Here is an 18,502-nt window from a genome sequence, read left to right on the forward strand (position 1 = left end):
ATCCTTGAATTGCAATAGGAGTCCACATGTAACTCTAGATATGATCCAAGGAGTACACGGTGGTCCAGTCTAGTAGATTTTCTCTGACCAAACCTTATCCCATTAGGATTCTTTGTTCAAGTTGGATTCCTAATGTAATTAGGATTTGCATTTTTTAGCTCCAATGACTAATCACAATGTGCTCTTTATAGTCTTTTGTTTGAAATTATGTTAAAAATACTTCATTTAGCTCCTTTTTATACATGTGTCTCCATAGTGTTATTAAGCATACAAGTTAAGTAAGCTATTATAAGACATAAAACATGAATAAAAGACTAATAATAAGGTACTAGAATTATAGAATATTATGAGTGTATCAATGATGTTTCATGTCCAAAAGATGAATGAAATGTTAGTGATGATGATGATAATGCAGTTTTCAAAAAATATAATAATGATGGTAGTGATGAGTTTGTTGATGAGGTTTGTATCAGTGGAATTAAAAAGCATAAAAAGAGAAAGACTAATCTTACCACTGGTTTTAAATGTAAGAAGTTTAAGGTTGGAGTTGATGATTCTATTAAGTTGAAGAATATTAGGTATTCATCATTGTTAATGAATTTAGAGATGTGCGTCTAAGACCTAAGAGAGTATGAAGTGAAACATGGTTATCATCTGAAAAAGTACATTAATCAAAAGTATAAGGTTATGAGAAAATTTATGGGTGATGGTTGTTCATGGAGAATATATGCTTATGTATTTCTTGGTTCAAATACATTCATGGTTAAGTCCTTGTGGAGAAACATAATTGCATTAGGCCACCAACTATTAAAGCTGCTAATGCGAAATGGATTGCAAACACGTTGTTGTTTATCATGACTGTTGATCTAAATATCTCAAATGAAGCTCTTGATACCATTATAAAAGATAAGTTTGGTATTAAACCATCGCCAATGAAATTATGGAGGGAAAGAACAAAGGCAAAAAGTTTGTCGAGGGTAGTCATAAAGAGTCATATAAAAGGCTCACTCAATATGTGCAATTGCTTAAATAATATGATCCAGGGTTAGATATGTTATTTGGGTTTGACCTTAATTACAATTCAGAACTGAATTTATCAAGAAATTTTAAGAGAGTTTATAATTCTTTGAAAGCAATGAAGAAGGGGTTCATAAAGGATGCAGGTCATTCATTGGTATAGATAGATCCCATTTCAAGGGTCCTTATAAATGAGTGCTTTTATCTGTGGTGGTATTGGATGGAAACTATAGTTTGTTTCTTGTCATTTATAGTGTTATTGAGTCTGGAAACAATGACATATGGTGTTGGCTTCTTTATGTACTTTATAGATCTATTAAACATGGCATACATTCGAAGTATTTTTGCATAATATCTGACAAATAAAAGGTGATTTATGTTTGGAAACAATGGTGATTTTCAATGTTTGACTATTAAATTATGTTAGGAGTGGCACTTTGAATTTGTGGATTAGTGTTGTTGCTACTATGAATGATCTTGCTAAAATATGTTTGAATGTTAATGCTTTTACTAAGATTGTTTGAATGTTGATGCCATATGATTGCTTTTGGCCTTATGTTCTTATTTCATTTGTTTGACATGAACTACATAATAGATATAAACATTAATATCACACACATTAAATTAGATACTAACAATAATTCTCACACTTATAAAGCTAGTCTCCATGTGATTCTTGATCCAAACTCTACATAGTTCATCTTTTTATTTTCTTCCATTCATCCATTATTCCTTTGGCATCATGAGAACCTCCTCCACCTATTGTAGTTAACTCAATTTCATTTATAGGTTTGTATTAATCAATGAAAGTATTGTCATATAACATGTCATCTTATCTGTAGAATAGCTTGTTCTTACAAGGTTCTGTTTCTGATATCCTAACAATAATTGTATGACTTTCTTTTATTTATTGGGTTCAGGGACACTTTAGATATTAAATGAAAAGTAATTACAAAACTGTAAATAATTTTTTTTATGCGATATGACCTTCAATTATTTATTCAAGTCTTAAGCATTAATTTTTACTTCAATTTAATTTTATCATAATCTTTTTGAAATTGTAGACAAGTCATGAAAGTGATTTTTGTAGCAATGTGCGACCATGTTTGCAAATAATTTTTTTTATTCAATAATAGAGGATATTTTCGAATTAATTTACGTGTTAATCATGACTAAACTTTCTTTCTAAACAATATCATAGACAAACCTTCCACGTTGATGTGATACATTAAAGAAACTTTAATAAATTCTCCTTAAACATTAAACAATCATGACTAAACATTGATAGTAACCCTAAATTTTAAATACTAGAAAAAAAAACACATACCTCTTTAAACACCTAACTATTCCTTCACAGTTTAGTTGCCAATAATTTCTCAGACAAACTTGTATCAAAGAAAATGTTTCATGCTGATGACTTTGTCTTCGGTCTATTATCAAAAGTCTAACATTCCGGTTGAACATTATTCCCAGATACAAAACTTTTCTCGCAACATAAATGATGTTCCCGTTGAAGGGTCTCCTTAATTTTTAGTTTAAAAGTTTTCTTGAAAAAAATTAAAATTTTATTATTTTTTACTTTAAATTAATTAATATTTTTTATTTTTCAAATCATTTTAATATACTGATATCAAAAATAAATTTAAAAAATATTATTTTGATAAATTTTCAAGCGAAAAGCACTTTAAAAGACTAGCAACCGCTACCACACTCTCAAACATCCCCGAAAGATGTTGTGAGACCTATTATCATCCTCAAGAAATGCTAAATATTAAAGTAAAAACCTTAAGAATATACACATGGATAGATCCTTGAATGACAATTTAATCCAAAGATCTATTGTATTTTGAATATTTTTTTTCTTAATTTAGCATTACTCATCATTAATTATAGATAGAATATACCTGAGATATATAGCAGCAGATTAATCTTTTATTTTTCTAATACTGAAAACGTTTGTAAAGGCAACCTCTCTTGGCTGGAAATTTACTTAAATTGACTGATATTTAAAAAAGCGATGCGAAAGTCATGAAACTTCATCCATGCCTGGCAAGCTCAACAACCGTTGGAATATTAATTTGATAGCAGCCATATAAATTTCGAGCAAGCTTCCATGTGTGAAATCAAACATGAAAGTTGGGTCTCTTTATTCCAGTTTTTAACTGTGTTTAGTGGGTTTCTCAGCATGCTACCAAGAACTAAAGACTTTTCTCCTTGTATTCCATTTGATCTTGACTGCAGACTACATGTTCTCCCTCCTTCGTAACTTCCTTGAATCTTTGTTTTCGGGATGTTCAGGTGCTCAAGGAAGAGAGCAACTGCGTGGAAATTTCATATACAGTAGCACTGTTTTATTTTTATATGACTTTTATAGCGTTTTATTTCTCGCAACTTTGATATCAATTTCTTAACTTTCTTGTTGACTGACGTTCGATTTAGCTAGTTTTTATCCATAAACTAAAATTAAAAGGTAATATGAGTTTTTTAAGAACCATATAGTATATTTTATTTCTCCATGGATATCAAATTTAAATTTTTAATTATTCCTAGTTTTTTTAAAAATAATACTGTATATATCATTTAATTTTGTAATTTTATTAGTTAAAACTTAAATATATTGACACATAAAAACACTATATATTTTAAATATTTTATACGAGGCAATTAAAGAGAAGGAGAATACAAAAAATTAATTTCCACCTGGCGTAAAATAAAATGGATGAAATATCCACTTTTGTGCATTCAAAAAAACCTACCACTGATCAAATAGAATGGATTTGAAAATTTAGGGACTAATTCTCTAATATTCAACAAGGATTTAATCAATATGCTCGTTCGTTAATCAAAAGTGCTCCTTTCTACCACCCCCACCCAAAAAAAAAAAAAAACAAGAAGAAGAAGAAGAAGAAGAAACCCTAACAGTGTTCCTGATGGTGCTGGTACTCAATATCATATAAGCTCTAGAATCTGAATTTTTGCCTACCCAAGTTACTGTGAACCTCTCTTTCTCATGGAATATAATCTATCTTCTTTTTTATCGTAATAATTACACTGATCAAATTGCACCACTGAGAAATTTATGCTATAATTTCAGCCAAACCCACTAGCACAAGAGATAAAAAAGCATGAAACAACAGTACAGCTAACATACAGCTCTCAAAAAATCATTTTGTGCAGATAATTAAATTTCTTGGAAAATACATCGAGAAGGTATCTTGTGGGTTTTAACCAAACAAAATGCAATTCTACCACACAGAATAAAGAGCAAGAGCATGTTCATCCTCTACTTCCTTTTCTCTTTTCTTTTTTCCTTTATATATATATACACACGAAGAGGGGCCGGGACGGTAAAAACAAGCCTATCATGCATCTTCCATGTGAATAAGTGATGGTTTGTATTGGTTCTCTTCCGGCATGAGCATGCAAAAAGTTAGCTTTAGTCCTGTTCATAGTCAATAATATTTCAGGGGTACACTGGAACGAATATCTCTGCCACAATAATAATATTTCGGAAATGTCTCGTAAATGTATTCGAGAAGGAGGTGACACCATCAGTATCTAAGAATTATCTTACCTTAACATTTAAATTACTAGATAAGTAATAATAAATAATTTATATTAGTATGATTTTTCTTATGTGTTTTGGAAAAGAAGTGGCAAGTTCCCTCTCCAGGTCAACAAAATTAACAGAAGATTGAGGACCCACCAAAGACCCTATCAAGTTTCCCTATTACTCAGAAAGACACTCATCATCTCTGATCTCTCGGACAATTATACATCTTCGTCTTGTAAATCTCCTATATATACATGTAGGAGCCTTGGCAAAGATGTGGGCATCACAGAGTGATATAGTTTAGTGCAGAACAATACTGAGTGCAAATGAAAGACAAGGTTTGGGGAGGGGAGTTCTGTCGCTGGAAAGATGGTACCTAGGGCTGCATATTAATGTGTATAGCAAGCAATAGGCACCATCTTCCCGCGACGGAACTCCCCTCTAACCTCTACCAGTCTGCATCTAGTGCTGGAATTGTTTGGGTCAACATACCAAATTCTCTTTCGTTCTTCAATTATGATATGGTACCCTCATCATTCAATATTTAGTGCTCATGATGTTATTCCTGTGCCATGCCATGAATTTAGTTGATCATATGAGATTGTGCTTTTTTTATAAGAGGTGAGTTGTGAATAAATTTGAAAATGTTATGTCTCCCAGATCTTCTTTTTTTTTTTTTTGTTGAATAACTCCAGCATCAGCCCTCAAAGTTGAAGAAAGTCCCAGGTACCATTCTCACTCTCATGACATGATCTCCTTAATCATTTCTTCACTATAATTGAACTTAAGCCGGCAAGATCCTGTCCCTACATACCCTGATGGAACCCGAGTTTTTTTTTCATGGTTTGTGGTTCTGTAAGCGAATTATTAGGATTACGCTTGGTGATTTGGCAAGGTAAGAACCCTAAAGCTGATTCTAATCTTTTTCAGTTTTGCAGATTTGTAGGATGCCTGTCGAATATCATCAAGTTTGGTTTGATAGGTGAATACCTTTTCGATTAATTTCAAGGTCGTATATATTGATTATGCCGAGTGCTCGGCATTATGGCTCCCTTTCTTTTTGCCTTTTCATTTACTATCTCCATCGTTTTTCTTACAAGCTAAAGACCTCGATTAATGACACCAAGAGGCTATGAAATCCTGACAAGGCGAAGAAATACAAAGGGAGATCCGAAGGAAATTCAGAACAGCCAGAAACAAGAAAGGTAAACTGCATGGATGCAATTAGAGAGATCCTTTAACTGATGCCTTCTGGGTGCAACTAGCATATGGCTCCCTTTGCAAAATCACTTCGAACTTCCTTGCTTGTATATTTTAGTAGATCAAGACAGTGAATGTTCTAGTAGAGGATGAAGCGGGCATCTTCCCACTAGCCGCTAATCAAACCCGCAGCCTACACCTCCTCTTTCACATCTATTTCCGGCCAAATCAGCCCCTCCATACGAAACGGAACAACCAGCCTCACCAGCCTTCCACTTATCAGTCACACGTCAACAATAGACCACACCACACGGTCAGATCAACAACATATCACTACCGGATACTAACCTCTCTCCCCCTCGCAACAGCACTTCCCTTCTCACTCCGGCATAGAAAACAAACCGAAACTTCTCCTACACCGATCCTTCTCCTCAAGTCTCAGTGGCCTTCACCGCTAGTATATGAAGGAATAGGAGAAGAAGGCACACCTGATCCAGTGGGTCACACGACCCCAATCCTCATTGGCGCATGATGCATGTGCCACCCGTCATGATCGCGTGTGGGCCCACATCTCTCCCATACCTCAACCAACATTAATAACTCTTGAAGATCATTTTTGTATTTTATTGTTTTTTTTAGATTAAATTTTGATGTATTATGAATTTTTATATGAATTGTAATGAAATATTTAAAGTGATGGAGTTTGTATTTTTACGTTGAATTTGAGTAATTCAAGGATATAAAGCTATTGGATATTTATTTTTTAAGGTTTGATAAAGTTAGAATCAATGCACCATGAGAGTTAGGATGAGTTGCAACATGATTATCCAAGATGTAATTGATTGAATTAGGAGTTGTATGTTATGTATATACCTGTATGTTTGCTTATTATGGAATCTATACTTAAATAAATAGTATGATTATTTTCATACAAAAAAAAAGTTTGTTTTCTCTTTTTTACTGAAGAATTAACTTTAGGATATTATGATTTTTAAACAGGTCTTATCCTATATTGAGATTTTTTATATTCATATGAAGAAAAAAAATTACTCTAAGACTCCTAAGGTTTACTCGCGATTACACTTTGTCTTTTTAGATTCACAAATAAAAGTGTCATACGAAGACAAAATATGATAGTGAAAAACCTTGTAAGACTCACAATAATTTCTCCTATAAAATTATTTTTTTTGTTTTTTATGAAAGAAATAACATGGGGACAACAAGATCCTTAAACAGGTCTTGTTCTTTAAAAGTTGAGACCTTGTCATTTTCATATATAAAAAAAAGGTATTTTTGCCTGGTATTAAAGAATCAACTTGTGATTGGTATGATTTTTAAACATCCCTGTTATTTGGAACTATAGACTTTGTTATTTTTTTATAAGATAATAAAAAGTATATTTTTTTTATTTTTATCAAATAATTAACCCATAGATGTATGATACTTAAAAGGTCATGTCCCTTAAAAGTTGAAACATATTGAAGATGGTCGACATGACATTAATTTCAAATTCTAAAGGTGAAGTGATCGTTGTTGTGTAAATATTTTTTTAATAATATATTATAAGTATTGTTTGATTTTTTTTTTTAACTTCTTCAATAGGTGAAGTGCTTGTGAATTTTTTAGGTCTCGAGATACATTCTTCCGTGTTAAAGTGAGTAAACATAGGCTGGATTAACATGATCTCCTATGAGCCCATTGAGAATAAGTGGCAACATTCGAGTTTATTTTGGATATAATCAAATATAATGGGTCAAAGCCTAATTAACCATTCACTATCCTCTCAGATCTAATACTTGTATTTTGAAAGTTAAGATTGAGGCTTGTTACCAAACCTAGATCCCAAAATCATTGTCTTAGTTTATAATAGTCTTTTACCTTTAATAGCAAATACATATTCCAATTTAAGCAAACCTTTAGCATGTAGACACAATAGGTACCTTTATCATAAAAAAAAAAAAAAAGGAAGAAGAAGAAGACGCACAGAGAGAGTAAATTTAGGTAGGATACCTTAGGCACACAAATCACACATGTTGTTGTAGAAACTTTCGATGTAGCACAAGGGTGTATAGAAACTTTGATGAAGGTAAAACTTGACCAAAGTGTTTGTTGGAAGATAAGGAATCTAACGATCGAAAAGGTGTCAAAACTAAAGATACTAAGTGAGGGTGATAGCACCTAACACCCCCAAAGGTGCAGATGACTAATGTAATTAGCCACAAAACAAAATCTTGAAAGAAAAAAAAAATTCAAGCCATTAGATATTGCTTTGATACCATGAAAATGTTATTGTATATGTCTTGTAGCCAATTGTGGTTGACTACACATGACATTGACTTTATTCATGTAAAACGTATTTATTACTAATAAAGGCTTTTTTTTATTTTTAATATTTATTTATATTTGATTAATGAGTCTAGAGTAAATATAAAGTTTTTGGGACAAAAATAATTTATAAATAAAATTATAAAATTGTTACACTACCAAAATCTTTAGATTTACCGACGGAATTTTCCGTCGGTATTTGCACTACCATTCCGTTGGTAAAACAATTACAGACGAAATCACCGACGAAAAATCTCCGTCAGTGAATCTTTCATCAGTAATTTTTGTCCATCGATAAATCCGTTGGTAATAAAAAAATATTATTACCGATGGATTTACTGATGGAAAAAGCGAGCAAAAAAAAATCATTCCTTAGGTAATTTTCTCGAAAACAAACCGTATGTAATTCTGTCGGTAATTATTTAAAAATATTTAAATATATATATATATTACAAAACTACAAAATAATTAAATTAATATTAATCAACACTCTATAATACTCGAAATTCTTGGAAAAAAGAAGAAAATCAACTCAAAAAAATTTGCAACAAATAAATAACATGAAAAAATAAATTCAACTAAACAAATTCATATGAAAAAAATTTAAAAATCCTATAAATAAATTAACTAAAAATTGATCTCATATGAAAAAAAAAATCCTACAACAACATTCATACAATAATTAAGAACAAAAACAATTAAAAATAAAATAAAAAACAAATATAGTGAAAAAAAACACGAAAAAAGAAGAAATATTTTTTTTACCTTAATATAGTTGCAAGCGAAGCTAAGAACAGAAAAAAAAATTCATAAAGTATACTAATTAAAAAAAAAAACTGAGAAGAAAAAATAAGAAATGAGAAGAAGACATACCTAAGCATGGAGAAGAAGAGAAGGAGTTGAGGAGAGAAGAGAAGAAAAAAAAGAAGCAGAATAAAGGAGACGGGTTTGTTGTGAAATTAGGAATTCTAGGCTTTTTAATTTATTTTGATTTATTGAGTTATTTAAAGTCATATAAATTAAATATGATCCTAACTCACTAAAAGATCTAAACAAGATTTCTTGAATTAATAGGGATGACTATTAATTTGCAAGAAAATAGTAAAAGATCAAATTTTAATTAAAGATCTTATCTGGATTTAGTTATAAATATGTATGCATGAAACCAATAACTCACTATCTTTACATAAATAAGTTGATAGATCACCATGAGTAGTAATATATCCTTACATAGCATACTTGATGCTAACAAAATAACTAGATCACACATCTTAGACTGATAATGAAATGTGAGGATTGTTCTCAAACAATAAAGAAGGTTATATGTTATTCAAAATCCAATTCTTTTTATCCTTGATGATGACACTAATGATGAAGTTATTAATAAATATCAATATCAAATTAATGACAATGAGCAAACTATAATATGTGTGATGTGATGTTAGCCAGCGCATACCACCTACACTTCAAAAACAATATGAGAATATATATAGATGCTCATACTATAATTATACATCTCAAAAAGTTGTTTGATATCACTGATAGGGCTAAAAGGTATGTGACTTCTAGAAAATTGTTTCATTACAAGATGACAAGGGTTCTTCTATAGGTACTCATGATCTATTTATAATTGGAAAATATTTTTCTACTTTACATAGTAGTTCTTCAGCATTGGATATCTAATATGAATTTCATATTTATAAGAATATGAAGGAACTAAGAAGTATAAGATTAAGTAAAGACAAAGTGGACCTATGAGCTAGCAATAGAACAAGGATTATTACATTTGTTGTAGAAATTTATTATTTAACATTGTCAAGTGGACTGATACTAAAACTTGATAATTGTTATTTTATTCTAGTACTTTTTAGAAATATTGTATCTAATTCTTAATTAACTTTTAATAAATTCAAAATTATTATTAAAGGCAACTTTTTTTCATTTCATAATAATAATGTTTATTATGGATCTGGTATTTATATGAATGATTTGTATATACTTGATCTTGAAATGCTCATGTTCAATATAAACAATATATATATATATATATATATATATATATATATATATATATATATATGTATGTATGTATGTATGTATGTATGTATGTATGTATAGCATTGTAGAGTACGTCATATTAATAAAATAAGAATCACTAAGTTATATATTAAAAAAGAAAAGAATTTTTGATCCTTTTAATATGAATCGTATGAAACTTGTAAAGTTTGTTTATTGGGTAAGATAACTAAAACACCTTTTACTAGAAAGAGTGAAAGGTATAAAGAATTGTTAGGTCTGATACATACAAATATATGTGGACCAATGAAGATTTATATCATAAAAGGATATACATGTTTCATCACATTTACTGATGATAATTCTTGATATGGTTATGTGTATTTGATTAAACACAAGTCTGAATCGTTTAAAAGGTTCAAACAATTTAAAAGTGAAGTTGAAAAAAAAACTGGAAAAAGTATCAAAAAAATCTTATTGGATCAAGGTACTGAATACTTAAGCCATGTATTTCAAAATAATATAAAAGAGATTGGGATTATCTCACAATGACACCTCCTAGGAAACCATAACATAACTTCTTTTTTATTAGGGCCAAATATTCTAGTCGAGACCCGACTAATCTTGGGGGAGCACAGACCCTCGATAAAGATTTTTCTATAAGTGCACCATGATTACTTCATGGGCTTTGCCCAAGTTTGATGGCCCCATGGTATTGTTTTCACCTGGCAAGAGTAAAACCTTGGATCTTGGATAGGAGCACATTGTCAAGTCTCAACTCTTCTCCACTAGGCCAACATGCAGTTACAACAACATAGTGGAGTTTTTAAAAAGAGAATTATACCTTATTTGATATGATGTGGTTTATTATGAGCTATAAATATCATCCACCTTCTTCTTAGAGTTATGCCCTATAAACTACTGCTTACTTTTTAAATAGGGTTCTAGTGAAATCTGTTGATAAGTGCACCACGATTAATTTGTGAGCTTTGCCTAAGTATGATGGTCTCATGGTATTGTTTGCACATGGAAAGAGTCAAACCCAAGATCTTGGACAGGAGCACACTACCAAGTCCCTACTTTTCTCCACCAAGCCAACTCTATAAAGTTACCACAACATAATGGAGTTTATAAAAATAAAAATCATACATTGTTTGATATATAGTATGGTTCATGATGAGCTATAAAGATCCTCCGCCTTCTTCTTAAAGTTATGCCCTATAAACTATTTCTTACTTGTTAAATATGGTTTTAATGACATATGTTGATAAGACTCCATATGTGATACTTATGTGAAGTATGAGAGCAAACTTATCATACTTAAATATTAGAAGATGTGACACTTATGTGAATTTTGACCTAAGTCAAATAAATTTAATTTTATGGGATATCCAAAAAAAACTATTGGATATTATTTCTACCATCCCAATAGGAAAATGATATTTGTCTCAAAACATGCAACCTTTATAAAAAGATATAATTTATTCTTAAAAGGAGTAGTGGGATGAAAATAAAACTTAAAAAGGTTTAAGATCTACAAACTAGCATCTAAATGGAATCCCAGTCCAGCAATATAACATTGGATGTTCAATTTGAAACTCAAGAAATATAAAGACTTTATAGATCTAATAGGACACATCATGCACCAATGAGATATGAAATTCTTATAGAAGATAAAAATAATAAGTTGCTCATACTTGATGAGCTTGCCAACTACATAAAAGCAATATCTAATATTAATGATGAGAAATGGCTTGAGGCTATGTAATATAAGATAAATTTCATATACACCAACCAGGTATGGATCTTAGTTGATCCACATAAAGGGATGAAACTTATTGGATGTAAGTGGATCTTTAATAAAAAAAGATTAACATGGATAACAATGTACAAACAAACAAAGTTAAACTAGTTGCCAAATGTTACATATAAAGACAACTAGTTGAATTTGATGAAACCTTCTCCCTAGTAGCTAAGTTAAAATCCATAAAGATTTTTCTTACTATAGCTATATACCATGATTATGAGATTTGACAAATGGATATCAAAACCACATTCCTGAATGGGACTCTTTATAAACTTACATTACTAAGTCATATTGTTTACAACATATTTAGATGAATTCTATAACTATTACAATTGTTTTGGTACAGTAATCCACTTATATGCTAATCATATGGTAAGCTCAGTCGTTAGATGACTAAGCTTACCATGTGATTAGCATATGTTCAATACAAACCCATATACATTACATATGCCAATCATATGAGATATGCAAACCATATGATTAGCATATGTTTGATACAAACTTATAAAGCTTACCATATGCTTATCATATGAGATATGCAAACCCTTGCAAAAACATATGTTCGATACACACTCATCAATAAAAAAAATCAATATTTTAATGTTTAAGGACTTTACAATCAACATTTGATAGTTTCTAATTGTTATGCCATATACATTATATATAGTACCAAGTGTACTTATCAATAATAATCTTTCTATTGTAATCCCTCATTTCACTTTTTATTTTTAAAAATATATGATTACCATTGACTTGTCATCTTAAAATGATCTTTACTATCATTAAGTATAGTATACTCACTTTTTAATGTGACCCTGAATTACATCATCTCACCTGAAAGTTACATCTCATTTAAGAATCTGTTTTGGTTACTTATTCCATTATAGCTCACCCAAAGGATTTATTGATTGTGTAGACCTGTATGCATGCTTTACTCCATAAAATATATTGAACAAGGGTGAATCCTTCCATAAAAATTCTATCATATAAAATCTTAAGAAACCAAGCCCTATATCAGGTATTATCATACAATTCCAAACAAGTATGATCAAAACTTCATTTATTTCCATTACCCATATTGATCCTTTAGAATTTGGTTTAGCTCAATCCAGTATAAGCCAACGCATCTTAGTCATTTGTGTTTCAACAATACTTTGTGTACATTAAAACACACGTACATCAATAAACTTACCCATATAAATATCCATATTCTTACCCAATTGGGTCGTTAGGATAGTCCTTAAATTTCCTATTCATACAATACCTGAATCGACCTATACTCACACATTTGTACACTATCATAATAGTCATCCTTTTGCTCACGAGTACGATGTTAAAACAACCATAATTCATCAACAATTATGTTGTCAACTAAGCTTTTATATGCACCCGAAACATGTTCAAAACATCCACCAATCACCATCAAACTCACTGCCAAACCAACTCTCCAATTCACCACAATATATTGTCCAAACAACCCTCAAATCATTCAAGTTACTATAAAAAAAACAACATCAAAATCACTTCAATACGTTGCTGAAACAGCCCTAAAATCACTCTCAACGTGTTACTATTTTCATAACCCAATTTTGAATTTTCAAAAAATATAATGAAAAAAAATGAATGAAAAATAATTTGAGAATTGGGTCAAGACAACACAAATTGAAAGTTTGAGAACTAATAAGGATGGAATTATAAAGTTGGAAGTCAATTTTGCCAAAAATGGAAAAAATTGATAAGTTTAGGGACTTAATTAAACTTTGAATTAGTTTAATTAATGAAATCAGGGGCTTAATTGAAGAAATCTCAAAATTCAGGGGCAATTTAGGTCAAAATTGCAAGAAATTAAATTACAAGGATTGAAGTGAATAGGCGATGATACTATAGGGAGGTTAATTGATTTTTTCAAGGGTAATTTTAAAATAATTAAAATTTTAATGAGTCAATTAAGGTTTGAATTGATTAAATTTGAAACCAATGACTATTTTGTAAATGACGCAAAAATTCAGGGGCAAAATTAAAAAAAAAAAGATTTTCAAAGATAAAGGCTTGATTGCAAGATTTCATAATTTCAAGGGGCAAATTGAAGATGACCCCACAGCCTAAAACATCATCATTCCAAGCACTATTCATTCTCTTCTCCAAAGAAAAGGGAAAGGCTGTTTGGCGATGCCACCAAAAATGGCTTCGACTAGACCCAATCCCCTCACCAATCTCACCAAATCCAAGCCAAAATCACAGATCGGGTTGTCTACCATAAATCGCATGGGTGTTTCAGCTCCCTTCATCCCCACGATGGGCCTCTAGCACAGGGATAAAGTTGATCACCAACAGTCCAACAATAGCAAGATTGTTGGTGTTTTCGCTCCATCAAACACAAAGCAAACCCAAGCAGTAGGTGTCTTCATCTACAAGATTACCATCCTAGAAGAAGAGGAGTTTGGCCTTATAAAAGCTGGATGAAGGGCCAAAACCAAGAGAGACGAACAAAAAAACCACAAAAAATAAAGTGAGAGCCAGAGAAAATCCAAAGAGTGGAAGAGAAACAAACTCAAAGCCAGAAAGAATGACGACCAGAGAGAAACAAACAAAACAAAAACAAAAACAAAAGGGAAGAAAGGAGCATTGTCCAACCAACATCGCCTCACGTCTTTGTCTCCAACAGTAACTGAAGCAGGTAAGCTCTTATTTTCCCCTGTTTTGCAATTTTAATTAGTTTTTCATTGTGCAAGCACGCGTGGATTACACGAGTGCCCATTACTGCAAGACTTAATCACTAGCTTGGGCCTATGACCAAGCTTGATAGGTCAGATCTAGCCCATAAAAAAAAAGAAGAAAAATTGTTGAAACCAGGTTGGGCCTGATCTCAGGCCTAGCTGGCCTATTTTTTATTTTTTATTTTGGCTAAGACCCGTATGCCCTTTTTTTTTAACTCTTCTTTTATTTTGATATCTAGTCAAACAAGCCTTTTAAAATATCAGAAATTCTCAAAAATATTTTGGGACCCTTTTGGATTTATTTGTGTGTCCCTCAAACTTTTTTTATGACTTTACTTAATATTAAGGTTGTAGACTTATATTGTGAAATGCAAATCTAGTATGTAATACATATCTTTCTTTTCTTCTCTTTTTTTCTTCTAAAAAAATAATAAATAAATAATATATATATATATATATATATATATATATATATATATATATATATGTTTTGCTTTCAATTCAAATTTTACTAGTTTATTCACTAGTACTAAAGTCAGGAATATTCGTATTCATTAATTCCAAAATTAGGAATACTTTTATTCACTAACGTCAGAGTTAGGAATATTGACACTAGAATCTCTGTTGACTAATTAGAGTTCCTAGTGATCATAATATTAGGTGATAACTCCTTAAACTATACTTTTTTCCCTCTAAGAACAAGATGTCAAATATCTGTTCTTTTTCCTAGAAATTTTAAGGTCGTCGCGATGTCGGGGGCGACAGAATGGTGATTCAACTAGAAATTTAAGACAAAACTTTTCTTTTTATCTTATTGTTACTATCTTATTTGTTGTGCTTATTTGTTTATTTTCTTGCCTTTACTGCTTTAGCATGCATCCCTATTGTCATGCATCACTTTAAGAGCACACATCTTAAAATTTAGGATAGGTGGGGAAGTAACGGTCATGGTCACTAGTCACTCATGTATTTTTTATTTTATTTTATTTTATTTTTAATGGCTTTGCAATAATGTTATTAGGACCTCATGAAACCATGTTTTCATCCTTTCTATGTATGCATGTGTGTGGAAAATTCATTTTTGAAAATCAACAACTTTTCACTCATGTATTTTTATTTTATTTTATTTTTAGTATCTTCTTAATAACATTATTATCACTTTGTAAAATTGTGTTGTCATCTTTTTAAGTACACATGTGTGTGAAGAAGATTGTTTTTGGAAATCGCAACTTTTGACTAGGGGTGATCATTTTCTATTCGGTTCGGTTTTAAACCAAAAAAACTAACCAAACCGAAATTTATTTTTAAAATTTTTTAAACCGAACCGACTAACCCGATTCAAACCGACCATTTCGGTTCGGTTCGGTTTGGTTTTTTTTCTTTCAAAACTGACTAACCGATTGCTGTTGCTGGTTAGGTAATTATCAACAATCAAATGAGAATTTCAAACAAAGTTTACTGTCAAACTATAACAAAACGAAGGAATAATTTTCAAGTGAAATTTCATCCAGAAAACTAGTAAAAGAGGACAAAAGGTAACAAGAAAATGCTTTCCCTGCTTGAAAACCAAGTTGTTCTTCCTTTGTGAGTCTAGTGAACAAACACCTTCAGAGTTCAGACACACAAAATTGATGAGAAATTCAACATGTGGGAAATGTGAGCAGACGAGGGAGAGGAGAGTTGGTTGTTGGAGAAAGTAAAAGTAGAAGAATAAGGGAAATGTGCGCAAACAAGGAGGGAGGGGAGAGTTGGCTGCGGGAGAAATTAAAAATAGAAGAATAGGATTTCAGTAAAAAAAAATAAGCCTTTTATACCTAGGTTTGAGGAGGGGTTGAAACTTGGAACTGAACCGGTTCGGTCCGGTTCAGTTCAATTGGTTTCAGACTTTTGAAACCAAAACCGAACCAAACCGGATATTTTTTTTTGGTTTTCTAATCGGTTAACTCTCTTTTTTTCGGTTTGGTTTTTTCGGTTATTTTTTTCGGTTTTTTCAGTTTTTTTGGTTTTTCGGTTTTTTTTATCACCCCTACTTTTGACTCATGCATTTTTATTATTATTATTTAATAGCTTTGCAATAGCATTATTATCACTTCATAAAATTATTTTGTCATCTTTCTACATATGCATGTGAGTTAAAAAATTCATTTTTGGAAATCAATAACTTTTCACTCATGCATTGTTTATTTTATTTTTATTTTATTTTATTTTATTTTCACTTACTTTGAAATGATGTTATTATCACCTCGTAAAACTATGTTTTCATCTTTCTACGATGCATGTGTGTGTAAAATAATTTATTTTTAAAAATTAATAACTTTTCACTCATGTATTTTTATTTTATTTTTAGTATCTTCCTAATAACAGCATTATCACTTTGTAAAATTGTGTTGTCATCTTTTTAAGCACACATGTGTGTGAAAAAGATTGTTTTTGAAAGTCGCAACTTTTGATTCATGCATATTTTTATTTATTTAATAGCTTCGCAATAGCATTATTATCACTTTATAAAATCATTTTGTCATCTTTCTACTAATGCATATGAGTGAAAAAAAATTCATTTTTGAAAACCAATAACTTTTCACTCATGCATATTTTATTTTATTTTTACTTGCTTTGAAATTATGTTAGTATCATTTCATAAAATTATTTTGTTTCCTTTTAATGTATGTATGTGAGTGTAAATATTTATTATTCAAATAAAAATAAAAATTATGTTGACGAGTTTCGTCAAGTTTGCATCATGTTTTGATCAAAACTTGGTTTTAAAATAGTTAGGCGCCAATGTATCTCTGAGCTTTTAGGGATAGACATAGACCTAGCGTAATGTTTTAATCTTAAAACAAGTTCAAAAACATGTGGATAAGTTTTTTATCAAGTTAGCGTCATGCATTAATTAAACTTTGATTTTAATGTTAGGTTAACAATTCTATTATTTTTAGGAACCCTAGCATGGTGTTTTCAACTTAAAAGTTTTTTTAAAAAAATTTATATATATATATATGAATCGATGAAATTGAGCTTATGATCTTCAATAACCAAACCCTCTCTTTTCAACACCACCATCTTCTGATTCTTTTTCAATGTCTTTAATTGTCACTTCATGAAGAAATGTTTATTCAAAATCTTATATGAGCTTTTAATTTTTACTGTTTTTTTTTTATCTTTTCTGTCAGGTTTTAAAGAAAATAGTAGCATAGAAAATGATGAAGTGCCGGTGGAAGTGGAAGTTGCAGAAGGGCACAATTTGACCTAATTTAATGATAAGGTAGTCGATGTGTTTTTGAATAAGAAGCCTATAGTTAAGGAATAGAGAAAGTAAAAAAAAAAAAAAAACATTATCAACATTTAAACTTCTTAGGTTAATTTTAATGATAAGGTAATTAATCCCTACATAGGTTAATTATTTTTTACTCGTAAAAAAAGATATTAGCAATATTTAAACTTTGTTTTTTAGTCTAGGTCGAAATACTTTTTTAAATGTATATTTAAAATTGTAATAATAGTAATGATTTAAAGTATTTCACGTAAAAATACATTTAATATTAATATATTAAAATAATTTAAAAATATATAAAAATATATTTTTAATAAAAAGAATAAAATTTAAAAAAATACGATGTAGTATAAGTCAAATCAAAGTACATCTACTTTTAACTTTATGATTTTAATTCATTGAATTATGTTTAAGATTATTTAGATTTCCGAGCTTTAAACTCCGTTAAATAACATGAGATACAATTGGGCTGGGATTTGACCAAAACTTCAAAGGATCTCTCCACCAATCAGACTTCAACTTAATGCATGTGAAATTTCGGTGGGGCCAGAGGCGGCGAGGGCATTCTCTGTCACCTCAGCCAACTGCCAGTA

Source organism: Populus trichocarpa, chromosome 17 (genome assembly GCF_000002775.5).
Source record: "Populus trichocarpa isolate Nisqually-1 chromosome 17, P.trichocarpa_v4.1, whole genome shotgun sequence".
NCBI classification, from domain to species: Eukaryota; Viridiplantae; Streptophyta; class Magnoliopsida; order Malpighiales; family Salicaceae; genus Populus; species Populus trichocarpa.